This window comes from Crinia signifera, chromosome 3 (genome assembly GCF_055691185.1).
Source record: "Crinia signifera chromosome 3, ASM5569118v1, whole genome shotgun sequence".
In the NCBI taxonomy this organism is placed as follows: domain Eukaryota; kingdom Metazoa; phylum Chordata; class Amphibia; order Anura; family Myobatrachidae; genus Crinia; species Crinia signifera.
Window position 1 is genome coordinate 268,944,291 of NC_139219.1, and position 15,841 is coordinate 268,960,131.

Sequence of the window (15,841 nt, forward strand, 5' to 3'; positions counted from 1 at the left end):
TCACACCAGCAGTTCTACCTGGTAATTTGCTGAAAAACCTGGGTTTTTCTTAGACCTAAAAGGGTCAACCCAGGTAATCCTGGGTCCTCAACCCAGGTAAAAAGAAGGGTCGGGGACCTGGGCTTTAACACCCGGGTTGACACTTTCAGACATACCAAAATCCCGGGTTGATGCGCGTTCATGTGCAAAAACCTGGGATTTTGGAGTATGTCTGAAAGGGGTATGATAAACATGATTTTTTTTTTTTTTAATGAATTATTTTAAATGGTTGCGAAATAAAAACATACATGTAACGTTTTAAAAAGGATGAAATCCTCACTTAGTGGAACCCCACTGAACAATATCCCTATCTTTATTGGTATTTGACATGGTGCGGCGCAATCATTAAATGTAATAGGGGGATTTGACTATTCCTCCCGATCATGGGATAATATTTGAATAGTTGAAAAACTCATCTGCTACAACCTGTACAGTATTCTAGCGACTTATCACGTGTTAATGGTACATTACCGTGTTGGGACATTCTTAATTTATGAAGTCAGGGAAGAGGACCATGGGGCTTCCTATGCAGAAGCGGTCTGCGCTGAATGCGGGTAGCGATCCTGCTTCAGCATAGCCTTTCACTGCGGGAGCCGCTGCTATCTCACTATCCCTTTCCCACATACCAATGTAAATATTGATCTGTAATCTAGTGGCGCAATCACGGGTCATCGTTGTACATGGAAACCCTGATTGAGTGATGCGATATCTGGTGCCAGATTCAGCGTCCTCTCTGCCTCTACCCACCCGAGCAAATGAGGCAAGTGCACACCACTGCGCTCATTGATGACAGAGTGAGGAATTAAAAATAGTATTTTATTTATTCAATTAGCATGCTATAATAAACACATAAAATACAGTGTACACTAATAAAAAAAGGAAGGGCTGGAAGATTGAAAAAAGCTGCATCCACTAAGTGTGATATCACCTTGTTTTAGAGTCCACAGTCCAATGGATAACCGATAAGATGGATAAATATATCGGAGCCTGGCCGCAGCGGTACTTTAATGAAGCTTTCTCCCGATTGTAGTAGGATTTTTCAAGATAAAGCTGCTCTGTGCAGTGAAACGCGTTGGCCCAGGCTCCTAACTGCCCACCACAAAACGCTGCCTTCCACAATCACCTTTTCCACTGAATATCGTTTTGGAGATCCACACCTGCCTATCACCACTGGCCCCATCGACCTGGAGTGAGGCACTCACCTCTTGAAGGCAAGCCGCCTATCTAATACCCACCCAGAGTCTTACAGCGGACATCCATACCATAATTTCTCATCCCAAGTCGGGAGGGTTGCTACCCCCTACTATCGGGAGAAAGCTTCATTAAAGTACCGCTGCGGCCAGGCTCCGATATATTTATCCATCTTATCGGTTATCCATTGGACTGTGGACTCTAAAACAAGGTGATATCACACTTACAGTGGATGCAGCTTTTTTCAATCTTCCAGCCCTTCCCCTTTTTTTTATTGTGTACACTGTATTTTATGTGTTTATTATAGCATGCTAATTGTATAATTAAAATACTATTTTTAATTCCTCACTCTGTCATCAATGAGCGCAGTCTACCATCCTTTTTCTTGTATATTCTCTATAGGGATTGACACCCCCTTTTTTTGACAGCCGCTAGCGGAAGCCACTCATACAGGCGCCCCTACAGTTACCTAGGTAACTGACCCCCCCATTTCAAGTGCACACCACTGTACACGAGCGGCATACAGACAGGATAACCAGCGGCTCCTGCAGTGAACAGCTACGCTGAAGCGGGATCATTACCTGCATTCGGCGCAGACTGCTTCTGCATAGGAAGCCCCATGGTCCTTTTTCCCCTGACTTCATAAATTAAGAATGTCCCAACACTGTTATGTACCATTAACACGTGATCAGTCGCTAGAATACTGTACAGGTTGTAGCCGACAAATGTTTTTCAACTATTCAAGGGTATTATCCCATCATCAAATCTCCCAATTACATTTAATGTTATTAAAATGCCAGTAAAGATAGGGATATTCAGTGGGGTTCCACTAAGTGAGGATTTCATCCTTTTTAAAACTGTTACATGTTTGGATTTATTTCACAACTATTTTTAAAATTCATTAAGTCATATTTTTAGTCTCATTTCTCTTTTGGTGCACCACCAAAAGACACTTCTGTCCCCCACCCAAAAAATAGATCTGATCCTAATCATCAGACTTAATCTAGAACACTGCTTTTCAATCTTCAATATCCAAACTGTGTGTAGTCTCTATCCCACTGCTAGAGCACAGGTTCTATTTCAGTTTGACTTTGGAGACCTGGGCTAATGTGTAGTTAGTGGCACTTGTACAATGTTACCTTGTATGCAGGTTATCAAAGAAACCTATACTACATAATGGCAATGCGGGTCATCAGCTCTGTGTATAAACTAATTGTAGCATTTTTAAAATATATATTTACTTTATTTTGTAACCTAGCAAAACCAGGATCCTATCCCAACATTGCATGAAGGGTAAGTCTGGAATGGGAAGCAAACTGACCATTATCTGGATGTCCATAATCAACCTAATATCAATGATTCTCAAATTTATTTTATACCCGAGCTATTCACAGCTTCACTATTCCTTTCAAATTTGTTAAAACAAGTGGTTAACACCAGTCTACTACTCCCAGGTGGTCAGGTTTTCTGTCATGTACAGGGGATAGGATTTCTTTTGTTTCCAGACACATGCTGAGAATATGACCTGTGAATAACTGGGCATTTAAGCTACCAGTCTAAAGGATTCTAGGCCTTAAAACCCAGGTATAAACTGTTCTAGGCCCTTTGCCAGGGCTAAGAAAAGACTGCATTGATTGACAATCAGGCCGGAGCTTTAAATGTGAACCCACATATGCTGCTGAAAAACGGAATTACTACTGTTACATAAAACAAGTAATTGCTAATCAACTCTTTAGTTAAAAATTAATTCTAATTATATCCAAAAAACTTAAACTTTAGGCAGAATTTTCATTCCAAGTGTTTACATATGGAGTAAAGATAACTTGGTATAAGGTACTAAAGGTGACCATACACGCTGCAAGAATCGCATGCGATGGCAGTACAAAATATGTGGAGCACATACTTTTTGTACTGTGCGGAGCGTTGATCCCATTGGAACGCTGTTGCAGCGTGTATGGGCACCTTATCACTTCAGCTACAATTTAAGGCGATTATACTTTGCAATATAAAATTGCCTAGAGTATACTACAATATTAGGCCAGGTGTTTTTAGAATCTTAAGTTCTGATTTGTGAAGTGAGATCTGTGTCTAAATTATGACCATTTGAAATGAGTTCTCTAAAGCCCTGTACACACTGGGGACTCATGTGAAAGCTGTTCAGTTTTCTCTTCTGAGCGGTGTTCAGACAGGGCAGTGGTGAGCACTGCTCGTGCCCCCGCATCATCGCTGCCGGCCGCCATGCATCTGATGGTGTTACCAGCAGATGAGCGACAGAGCGGATGGTTTTCCATAGCATCCTGCTATGGAGAGCAGTCCTCCCCTGGAGAAAATCGCTCAGTGTGTATGCAGTTTTCAGCCCAGATATTTTCCCCATCATTGGGCGATTATGCCCAGTGTGTATGGACCTTACATCACACTACTTCCACAAATCTATGTAAGTGCAACAAATAACAGGATTTATTGGACAGGTGGTAGAACAACTGGGTGTTCATGTGTGGTCAGCATGTTTCTCTTGACATCCAGGACACTAATGGGCAAACAATGTTTGAGTAAATAATCGGTATTAGATGAGTACATTTCAAACCATTGGCATGTTAATCATGACTATGCACTGAATGATGTGTGCAAAATTGTACAAGACAGGTCATTTTCTTTCTGCATGCTGAAGGGATCAGCACGCAAAATTAACAACTGGTGGGTACGTGCCAGTTATGCCAACATGGAATGTTTTTTAACTATTGGTCATTCCAATTGTTAAAATAAAAAATTCCAATTTGGATGCTGCAATTGCCTCATTTTGTGTCCTCTCTTCTAGGGGAAGACTGTTCCACCCTGGGTAATGCTACAATGTTCCCAAGATGGCTACCTCACTTGGTATGGTGGAATACTTGATCCATGAAAGTTATTACCCAAAATGGCTACATTATGTTTACTTGCTGCGCTCTAGGTATTTTTGTGGTTTGTCTATTGCTGATTCACTGCTTAGGTCTCCTGTGTATTTCTGGATGGCTGTAGATTGCTTAAAGTCCTATTGGAGAGAGTTCTAGAGACCAAGTTGTTCTGGTCTTCTTTTCCTCTGCATTAGCAGGCACAGATCATGCACTTAGATCACTTTAGTGTGATGTAGGAAAGTTATGAACTGTAATAGAGGCAGTGTTATGTCACACCCGGCATGTTGACTCTATTGTGATGTAAAGCATGCTTGAAGTTCTTAAGCAGATACTGTTACAATAGTTAAAATTGCATTACTAGCATGTTGTCAGTCTTCAATTGACAAAACATTGTCTCACTTGTTCTTAATGTGAAGACCTACCTAGGCCATGATTTAGGCATGCAGAGTTCAAAGGATATATAACTCTACAGACTCATTCCATCAAGACAGCTGGTGAACAAGTTCATAATAGAAAGCTTAAAATGACCGTGTAAATACTATTGGCAGAGAAATTGTGTGCTTGTAGACATTCAATCAGTCTACATTCCAGTGTCCCCTGCTGGATGAAGGAGAAAATAGGATTTTGGTACTCACTGTTAAATCCATTTCTCCAAATCCGCAGGGAACATTGAACGCCCGTCCGGCACTGTTCTTTCTGTCTGGGTGATGGTTTTTCTGTTGTTCTGCTTTTGTTCAGTTTCCATGTCTTTGTTCTGTTTACACCTGTTTGTGTTAGGTTTACAGATGGAACTGCAGTTTATGGTAGCGTTGACGCACCAAAGAGACACGTCTTGGCTCGCCAATCACGGGCGTAGGAACATCTGACATGCTTGCACATCCATAACTGTGAATTAGGCATGAGCTGACTGGCACCATCTGTATGCGTCTCTGCTCCTTCTCTCTTGAATTTCCAGCTCTCCTTGGCACAGTTTTCTAAGACTGAGTTAGAGAGGGGAATAGGAACGCACGCAATACCTAAATCCTGTTATTTCATAAGGTACTTGTGTAGTTTCACGGCGCCAGCATGGCCGATCTAATGTGGATAGTTCATAACCCCATTTTCCACATTGGCATGGAGTTGATTTTAAATAGTGTGGAGAGTGTAGCGAGCCCCGCAAGGGGACACGGACGCACGGCCATGCTGGTGCCGTGAAACTCCACAAGTACCTTTCATAAAAATTTGTGTTCCTGTATGAGTGGTGCTGCTTCAACGCCTCATGCCAGGACATCAAAACAAGACTAGTAACTTCCATTGCATCCCTCCACTGTGGAGTTCTTCCTGAATGCCCACTGCCGGAGGGTATCTGGGTTTAGACTGAGGGTACCTAGCCTGCAGCCTCTCCCCTATCACTGGGTCTTGTTAGTAGTTTACTCAGGGCCTGTCCCAGGTTAGCTTAGCCCCTCCAGTTGGCACAACCATAAAATGCTGGGCAGCCTTTTTCAGAGCTCAGTGCTGCTTCATTCCTACATAGGTCACCCATACCTTGCTCTTGGGACAGGTTCAGCTATTTTCTTGCCTGCTTTTAACTGGACAGTTGAGACAATTAGTTTATTATTTCACGTGTATTGTGTGTCTTGAGCTTTATACCACCAGTAGAGGTAATTCTCCTGAACAGACTAAGTACTCTACAAACACATTGGGTGAGATTTAATGCTGCCCAAATTCAATGGCAGTGCGAGATGTCTGCCGAACCCGGATGGTTTTTTTTTTTACCTTGTAAGTTAATTCCCCTTTAAAAAAAAGTCTGAGTTCGGTGGACATCTCGCACTGACGCTGAACTCGGTTGGCATTAAATCTCACCCATTAACTTTTGTAAGATATTTGTTGTGTGGGATTCTCACTGACACTGGTGTATCTTTTACTCTGTAGTTACATGTGGATACTGTATATTTATTGTGACTTGTCCTCAAAAAGGTAAGAAGGCTGCTGCATCAGAACCTCCCACTTGCTTGAGTTGTCCTGCTCTGCTTACATCACAGGACGCCACACTTTGCAGCGGATAATTTGGTCTACAACAAGTTGTTAGACAAGCATTAGGTCGACATGACTAAAGGTAGACTGTCATTAGGTCAACATGGGTAAGGTCGAGCGGGTCATTAGGTTGACATGGGTAAGGTCGACAGTGAGTCATCATGGCTTTTTTTTTTACCCATGTCGACATGCTTCGGGCACACAATTTTATTATCCCACCACATGGATGGTAGGGTATGAAATACCACCTGTCAGCACGTCTGCTCAAAATACATTGAACGGACCCATGTCAACCTAATGCTTGTCGACCTACTTGTTGGTAATCCAGTGACCATATCCCGTAGCTCAGCCCCTTCATGGGAGTCCCAGGCAGAGGCTCCTCCACCCGGGCCTGTGTTGACTTCCACCCTGACTCAGGTAATGGTGCAGCTGGTAGATCACTTAGCAGCTCAACTCCCTGCCCCACAGGTTATGGTACTGCCAGCTGCTGTCCCCTGTGGATGAAATCTGTAGTACAATCGGTCCAGGGACTGACAAAAATGCAGCAAATTCTGCAGTGTGTCAGGCACCCTCGTGCATCCTAGGCAAGTTCCATGCCGGTTTCTGAGGGAATTTCACATCAGAATTTTTTTCTGACTAGGTGTATAACGAGTCTCTGGAGTCAGATCTGGATACTTCCTTTTCACTGGAGGAGGCTCTATCCCCCTCAGAAGTATATACCCTAATTTAAGAAATGCAGTTTGTCTTTGACTACCCAGTTTCCGTCCTCCGCTCAATCAGATGTAATTTTAGAACAGGCATGGGCTAAACCTGATAAAGCGTCTGGATAACCGAGAACATTTGTTTATTTTATTATCTTCCTCCGAATGACAGGTCTAAATGTGAGACCCCTCCTCCAGAAGATGCACGCATTTCTCATCTAGTGCACTCGTCTATGGTACCAATCCTAGATACGTGAGGAGAGAATGAGCGACCCGCACCAGATATAGTGCTTTTAATCTGAGTTGATTGGTATGGATGTGAACGGATATATGCCCACCTGTGGGAATTTATTATATATAAATCTTCCCTACTAGGTTGGGGGTGCTGTCGACTGATTAGTAAACATGAATTATGTAAGAGAGAGAAAGCAAATCAGTTCAATTTGACGCACTCCCCATTCACACTGTCACAGAGTGACTAAAATTATGTAATATCTTTATTAAATGTTTCAAAGAACATTTTTACTTACAGGTCATCATTATTTGTAGTGGTAATTATACATTTTTATTATTCACTAATGTTTAACCCGATAATTAGTTACCCTGTGTCAGGGATTATAATAGCGAAAGTATTAAAATCAGAAAGATGATAGATATAGAGAAAAATAAATTTTTAGAAAGATTAAAATAGTTCTCTGTTAGCCGTTGGTATAGAGTATTTTCTGCTTTTGATGCAGATAAGGTATTAGTACAAGTGTAGGTAATAAAGGGGTTCTATTCCCAACTTGGCAACCAGTGTCTTTTATATTGCGTGTTCATAAGATGTGTTGTGATTTTAGACACATCAATTTCATATAATATAATTACTGTATGCAGCGTGGTTATTCTGTTTCAAATATACATATGCATATATAGCGAGGTTAGTACCAGTCCCTTCAGAGGTACATGCAGCTAATATCATGTGAGGGTAAATAGGGGAGTGGGTAGTGGCCTGCCGTATAGCCTGGTAAACTACCTCTCAATTCCTATAGATTTGACTCAATAATCACATGTATGTTAGTGTAAGCAGAGTTCATTCCTCATTGTGCATATATGTGTAATTAATCAGATGTAGCATACACCACTTGGGGTTGAAGAAATGGTCCTTCTATCCAAACTCCTGAACATGTGTAGATATAATATGAACATATGCTCCTTATTTCAGCATATGCCTATGCCCAGTTCTAATGATTGAGCTACACACAATGCGCTGGTCTAGCGCTTTTAGACACATTTCATGCAAGCCACTTGCTCCTCAAATACAGTGCACATCATTCCAGGGGTTATGCGAGTATTATTTTCACCAATATTCCCAAGGGTTTTGATATAAATTCTGCAGAGGGAAATTCTGTCAGAATATTTTACAATGCGTATTGGGGATTCCACAGTTGGAAGCTGTTATATTGGTTATAGGTTTGCGCTCATCCAGTATTTCACGTCTAATCACACATCAGATATCACCAGTCTATTATGTCCCTTGAGGGATGTAAGCGCGCCGTAGCGTTATGTAAGCTGTGGACGAAATTCTGTCACTCAGCTGGGCATAGGTTCAGGTACACCTCACTTCCCCCCACATGTATACACAAAGGTAAGTATTATTTATACAGGACCTCCTGTCATACTATATCAAGTGTGCTGGCGCCGTTGCGCTATGGGAGATGTGACAGGCTGTGAGTTCCCACATAAGTGCACTGTCTCACATACACTATGCTGCCCATGTACACACAAAGGTAAGTATTATTTATACATGACCTCCTGTCATACTGTATCAAGTGTGCTGGCGCCGTTGCGCTGTGGGAGAACTGTCTGGCTGTGAATTCCCGTTATGAGGATAAGGTCACTGTACTACGTATAAGTGCACCGTCTCACATACACTATGCTGCCCCCCGCATATGTACACACTGGGATAAATATTGTTGGCACTCCCGCATCTATATTAGGTCCCTTAGGATATACAAAATGCCGTGACGTTATAATCAAAGTGGCTGCACAGTGAAGTTAGTACTTTCACACATGTCCTTATATTTGGATCATATGCGATATCCACGCGTCGTAGCGCTATGTGGAATATGACCGGCTGGCAGCTCCCGTAATTACAGATAAAGTCACTATACTGTGCGTATATCGCACCTTTTCATGGGTATCCCGCTGCCCCCCGTCCGTGTGCACATAGGGTGATAGTTCGTTCCACATCTCTATTTATTACACTCGCTTTAAACAAACGGGTGCTTCGGCGCTATGTGCGAGGTGACTGGCTTGCAGCTCACACTGCAGAGGACTTGGTCACTAAGCTGTGCATATGATGCAGCTTCTCTAGTACGTCTCGCTATCCCCACACGTACACACAATGAGCTAAGTATTATAGAACATTATACACTGGTTACCATGTTACATATACAATATTAAATTTCAATACATTTGACTAAATTAGCAACGGCTAGATCAGAGCGAGCTGCCGATGCGCATTTCGCCTGTGTCGGCTTTTTCAAGGCTGACCTAAGTACCAATCCTAGATACATCTTCCCTAAAAGATCCCATAGACTGGAAACTGGAGATTTTTGAGGCTAACCTTTTCTCATGTCAGCCCAATTGCTAAGCAAGCACTTATGTCGGTGTGGGTGAAAAAAGCCATATCTAGCTGGATTGGACCGCTTCAGCAGGTCTTCCCTTCCTCAGTTAGTTGGAAGGAATTATTGGGCGGTCAATAATATGCAAAAGGTTGTACCTATTTGGGAGAAGCTGCTATGATATAGTGGTTCTAGCTTCCAAAGCTTTGTCTTCTACTACTGAAGCCAGATGCACCTGGTGCCTGTGTTCCTGGAGGGCACATACTACTGCCAAGGCGGCACTGGGTGCTTTCCCATATGCTGGTGTTCGGGCAGAAATTGGACAAAATTGTTATGTATTTAGCTACTTTCAAAACTGCCTTTATCCCTTCTGCAGATGCTCCGAAAGTCTTCCTTTTGTCCACAGGTCCGAGTCAAGGGACAGGCCTTGTTGAGATTTCAGGCTCCGGCCAAGGGAGTTAAGCCTTGAAGCATGAAGGGACAGGTCCCCTCCTGGGGGCTGCCTTTTGTCATTTGCTCCAAACTGGATGGAAATGTCGACTGACACCTGGGAGAGGGCAGTTGTCTCAGAATGCTATGCTATGACTTTTTGGCGCATCCTCCTTGTGCTTTTCCATGGAGCTCCCGGGGGGTCCTGGGAAAGCCGATGTCACATTCTGAGGGATCCCAGTCCCTCAGAATGTACAAGGTCAAGGATTTTATACATCCCCATTTCTGGTACAAAAAAAATGGATGGTTCTTATAGGCCGATAATGAACTTCAAAGACCTTAACGTGTATCTGAGAGTTCCCATATTTCAAATGGAGTCTCTGTGCTACATCATTCTCTCTTTGCAGCTGTGAGATTACATGGCATACCCTGGCTATCCATGATGAATATCTCCATGTCCCGATCAGACCAGAACATGAGGTCTTTCTCTAGTTTGCCCTCCAGGACCAACATTATCCATTCTGGACATTGCCATTTGGTCTGGTTACACCTCCGAGTGTCTTCACCAAGATCATTGCAGTGGTGGCTTCAGACCTGCATCGCAGATGGGTGAAGATATTGCCGTCCCTGCATGATCTGTTACTTCTGCGTTGGTCTCAGACCACAGTACGGACTCCATTCTCATGGTTGGAAGATAAACTAGCAGAAGATGTCTATTACTCCTTCCTAGGATATGCATCATTTTGGGGCCATCCTCAACTCCAGGGAACAGCAGGACTTTTTACCACTGGACAAGCCAATTCTTCTACCTTCTCATATCCACCATCTTTTCCAGCAACACCGGGTGACCATCCACTCCTGCATGAGGTGCTGGGGTTGATGGTAGCGGTATTCAACATGGTCTAAGACACTCTGCGCCCACTTGAGTGGAAATTGCTCAGGCAGTGGGACGGAGCTCTTTCTTCCTCTGGAAGTTCTCCCTAACATGGTAGCTTATTCGGTCCAAACTAGACAAGAGTTGTCCCTTTTGAGTTCTGGAATAGACCTTACCCCGATGACAGTCTTTGGGGGATGGGTGGTGGTCATCAAGGGCCAAGCCTTACAGAGCAGTTGGTCCCCAAGGGTGAGTCTTCTTCAGATCAACATTTGGGATGCACCACTGTAATGATTCTTGTGCCCTCTAGTAGATGAAAAATAAAAGGGGATTTTGGTCCTACCTGTAAAATCCTTTTTTCTGAATCCATGGTGGACACTGGGACAGTGGGGTGTGGGTGGAGCTTCAGCTACAGGCACCAAGTAGAATAGAGTTCTTCAAGTGCAGCCCAGGCTCCTCCTCCTCCACGCCCCTACAGGCTTCAGTTTGTTCAACAGCTTACCGGCAAGGTACAGGAAAAGGAAGAGAAACAGGAAAGAAACCAGCAACCCGAAGGAAGAATAAGTTTCAGGAAGGTGTAAGCCGACCCCCATTACTGTAGATCAGTGTGAGAGGGCGGGCGCCCAGTGTCCACCATGGATTCAGAAAAAAGGATTTTACAGGTAGGACCAAAATCCCCTTTTTTCATTCATGCCAATGGTGGTCACTGGGACAGTGGGACGTCCCAAAGCTGTCCCTTTTACGGGAGGGAACGCACCTGAGCTGCACTGATGACGCGTTGTCCAAAAGCAGAATCTGCCCTGGCGAACGTGTCAAAATGGTAAAATTTTAGAAAGGTGTGCGGAGAGGACCAAGTGGCCGCGCGACACAACTGTTCTGCAGAGGCTCCCTGATGAGCCGCCCAAGAGGCCGCTACCGAACGCGTGGAGTGGGCTCTGATAGAGGATGGAACTGGCTTATTGGAAGATACATAAGCCTGTTTTATAGTTAGCCGCAACCATCGAGCCAATGTCTGCTTCGTTGCAGGCCAGCCTCTCTTGTTTGCATCATAGAGCACGAACAGGGCCTCTGTCTTGCGTAAGGATTGAGTCCTGTTAATGTAAACTTTTAAAGCTCTTGTAACATCCAAAGAGCGTAAGTCTGGGGAGTCCTCCAACTGGGAAAAAGCAGGAACAACGATATCCTGGTTTATGTGAAAACTGGAAATAACTTTGGGTAGGAACTCCTTTTTTGTTCTTAAGACTGCCCTGTCCGGGTGGAACACCAGATACGGGGATGCACTAGACAAGGCTGACAGGTCCGAAACTCTTCTGGCCGAAGAAATAGCCAGTAGGAACACTGTTTTCCATGTTAGCCACCTGAGCTCTGAGGATTCTAGAGGCTCAAACGGTGGTCTTTGCAGTGCTGAGAGCACCACTGTGAGGTCCCACGGTTGGATTGGGGGTACAAAGGGAGGCTGTATGTGAAGGACGCCCTGCAAAAAGGTCTGTATAGCCATCTTCTTTGCTAACTTCCGCTGAAACAAAATAGAGAGTGCGGAAACTTGGACCTTTAAGGAGGACAACCTTAGGCCCAAATCCAGGCCCGCCTGCAAGAAGGCCAGGACCCTGGAAAGACGAAACTCCCTAGGCGGAAGGTTCTTCTTCGCACACCAGGTGAAAAAGGCATTCCAGATTCGATAGTAGATCCGGGAAGAAGCAGGTTTCCTTGCTGCTATCATGGTTTTTATGACCGGTAATGAAAATCCCTTCTCTCTTAAAACTTCCGTTTCAAGAGCCACGCCGTCAAAGCTAGTCTGCCTAGATTCGGATGAAGGCATGGTCCTTGTACTAGCAAGTCCGGACGAGCTGGCAGTCTCCAAGGTGGCTGCAGAGACATCTCCCGAAGGTCTGAGTACCAGGCTCTGCGGGGCCAGTCTGGGGCCAGGAGGATTGCTGTCGTCCCTTCTTGTTTGAGGCGCCTGAGGACTCTTGGTAGCAGTGCCACTGGAGGAAAAATGTAGACCAGGGAGAATGGCCATGGAGCCGACAGGGCATCCACCAGACATGCCTGTGGGTCCCTGGAGCGAGCCCCGTAGCGGGGTAACGTTTTGTTGACGCTTGAGGCCATTAGGTCTATTTGCGGGAGTCCCCATCTGCTGACTAGTTCCTGGAACACATCCTCGTGGAGCCCCCATTCGCCTGACTGTACCTCCTGGCGGCTCAGAAAATCGGCCTCCCAGTTCTGAACCCCTGGTATGTGTACCGCTGACAAAGCTAACAGGTGATGTTCTGCCCACTGCAGAATTGATGTTACCTCCCTCATGGCTGCTAGGCTCCTGGTCCCCCCCTGGTGGTTGACGTATGCCACCGCAGTGGCATTGTCTGATTGAATCTTCACCGGTTTGGAGTGAATCAGAGGGCCTGCTGACTTGAGGGCTAGCAGGATGGCTCTTAGCTCCAGTATGTTTATTGGGAGCAGCGCCTCCTCCCTCGACCAACGGCCTTGGAAGGAATGTTCTGCCAGAACAGCTCCCCACCCTCAGAGGCTGGCGTCCGTTGTTAACATCACCCATTGAGGGATGACAAACTGGCGCCCTTTTTGAAGGTTTAGAGGACTGAGCCACCATGTGAGCGACAGACGTGTCTGCCTGGACAGAACAAAGGTCTGCGATTTCAGGCTTGGTTGGGAACGGTTCCAGTGACGCAGCATTTCCCTCTGCAGGGGCCTGGAATGGAACTGCGCAAATTCCGCCATGTCGTAACAAGAGACCATCTTGCCTAGGACTTTCATGCACAGGTGCACAGAGACCCTGTGTTGCTTCAGGAAGAGTTTCAGGAGGTCTCTGAGGAGTATCCACTTGTCCTCCGGCAGGTAAACCCTGAGAGTTTTTGTGTCTATCAAGGCTCCTAGATGCACCATCCGCTGTGATGGGGTTGTTGAGGATTTTTTCCAATTTATGAGCCAGCCGTGGGTCTGCAGGAGGGAAACCGTTAGCTCCAGATGCCTCTGGAGTGTCTGTGCGGATTGAGCCAGTATCAAGAGGTCGTCTAGATATGGTAGTAGACGAACGCCCTGGGCCCTTAGGGCCGCCGCCATGGTGGCCATAATCTTTGTAAAGATTTGTGGCGCGGTCGACAGCCCGAAGGGGAGGGCTATGAACTGGTAGTGGTTGCTTTTGACTGCAAACCTGAGGTAGCACTGGCTGTCCGATCGAATTGGCACATGGAGGTAGGCATCCTGGATGTCCAGGGATGCCATGAAGTCCCCCGGTTCCAGAGCTTGCAGGATAGACCTGAGGGACTCCATCCTGAACTTGGGAATACAGAGATGTTTGTTCAGGCCCTTCAGGTTGAGGATGGGCCGGTATGACCCGTCCGGCTTTGTCACCAGGAACAGGCTTGAGTAGAAACCTGCTCCTCGCTGAGAAAGTGGGACAGGAACTATGACCCCTGCTGCCAGCAGGGTGTGAATGGAGCTGGTCAGAGCAGCCGCTCTGTCCTTCTCCCGGGGCATGCTTGTTGTGAAAAACCGAGATGGCGGACGCCCCTGAAAGGAGAGGGAGTAACCCTGGGCCACTATGGTGTTTACCCACCTGTCGGTGGTAGTGGCCTGCCAAACCCCGGCAAATGACAACAGGCGACCGCCCACCTGATGTGGTTGGTGGGCCGCCTGATCCTCATGCTGAGGGCTTGTCGGCCTGTTTTGGGGCCTGACGGCGACCCGCCCAGGACTGTTTGGTCTTGGGAGCGGATGAACGCCTTGTGGGGGCCTGCGCTTTTGATGAAGGCTGACCCCTGGGCCTCCCCTGTGGACGGAAGGTTCGAAAGGACTGAGATCTAGGCCTAGCCGGTGCCGAAGGCAGAAAAGCTGTTTTGGACGTTGCAATGGTGGCTACAATCTTGTCCAGCTCAGAGCCGAACAGAACCTCTCCTGAGAATGGAAGGGCCTCCAATGCCTTTTTGGAATCAGAATCTGCGTTCCAAGTACGCAGCCACAGTGCACGCCGGGCAGCAATTGAAGAAGCTGAAATTTTTGAGGAGAGGGCAGCTGCATCTATCGCTGCCTCTTCCAGGTATGTGGCCCCTTCCCTAATGAGGTCCACCGTTGATAACAATTCAGAGCGACGTGTACCTGAGGAAATCTGCTCCTGCAGGGAGTCAGCCCAAGTTGCTATTGCCTTTGCTACCCAGGCTGAGGCCATAGCTGGTCTTGCTGACACGCCAGCATTGGAGAACACTGATTTTAGGCAGTGTTCAATCTTCCTATCAGTAGGATCTTTAAGAGAGGCCGCTGTAGGAATGGGAAGGGTAGTAGCCTTAACTAGGCGGGCTACGTGAGCATCAACCTGTGGAGGCTCCTCCCATTTCTTACGGTCCGCTGGAGCGAGCGGGAAGAAGGAAATCAGGCGTTTGGACACCAAAAACTTTTTGTTAGGGTGTTGCCACGCTTCAGATAAGACCTCATTTAAGTCTGAATTTGAGGGAAAAAGAGCCAACTCCTTCTTTTTCTTTTTAAAAAGAAGTGTGTCAGGTGCTGTGGCCTGGGTGTCCTGTATATTGAGAGACATCCTAACAGCCTTAACTAAGGAGTCTACTCTGGACTGGGTCATTTTTTCCTCCTTATCAGGTTCATCTATGTCAACATCATCTATGTCAACATCATCGTCTGTGTCGACCAGCACCTGGTCGTCCAAGTCATCCCCAGCATCTGATTGATTAGAGGCTAAAGGAGCTTGTGCTTTGCGTTTAGGTGGAGCCCTCAATGCAGATTGCAGAGAAGCAGACAAGTGGACTAAATCCTGAACAGAGGAGGATAAACCCTGTACCCAGGCCGGCTCTGATGCAGCAACAGCAGGCTGAGCTGGCAATGGCTGCGCAGCAGACTCTCTGTTTGCAGCTAACTGAGTAGCTAACTCCTTCATGGCTGCTGAGAGAGTGGAAGCCCAACTGGGTTCTGTTGGGACTGAGGGGCCCCCCAGGGAGTCCTGTGCAGAACAGCGTTCACACAAACCAGCTTGCTCCTGCATGGAGGAATAATTCTCCTTACAGTTAGTGCATGTATAAGCATGCAGCTTAGGTGAATCCCTAGCTGGCTTTGCTTTGGGGTTTTTCTGTG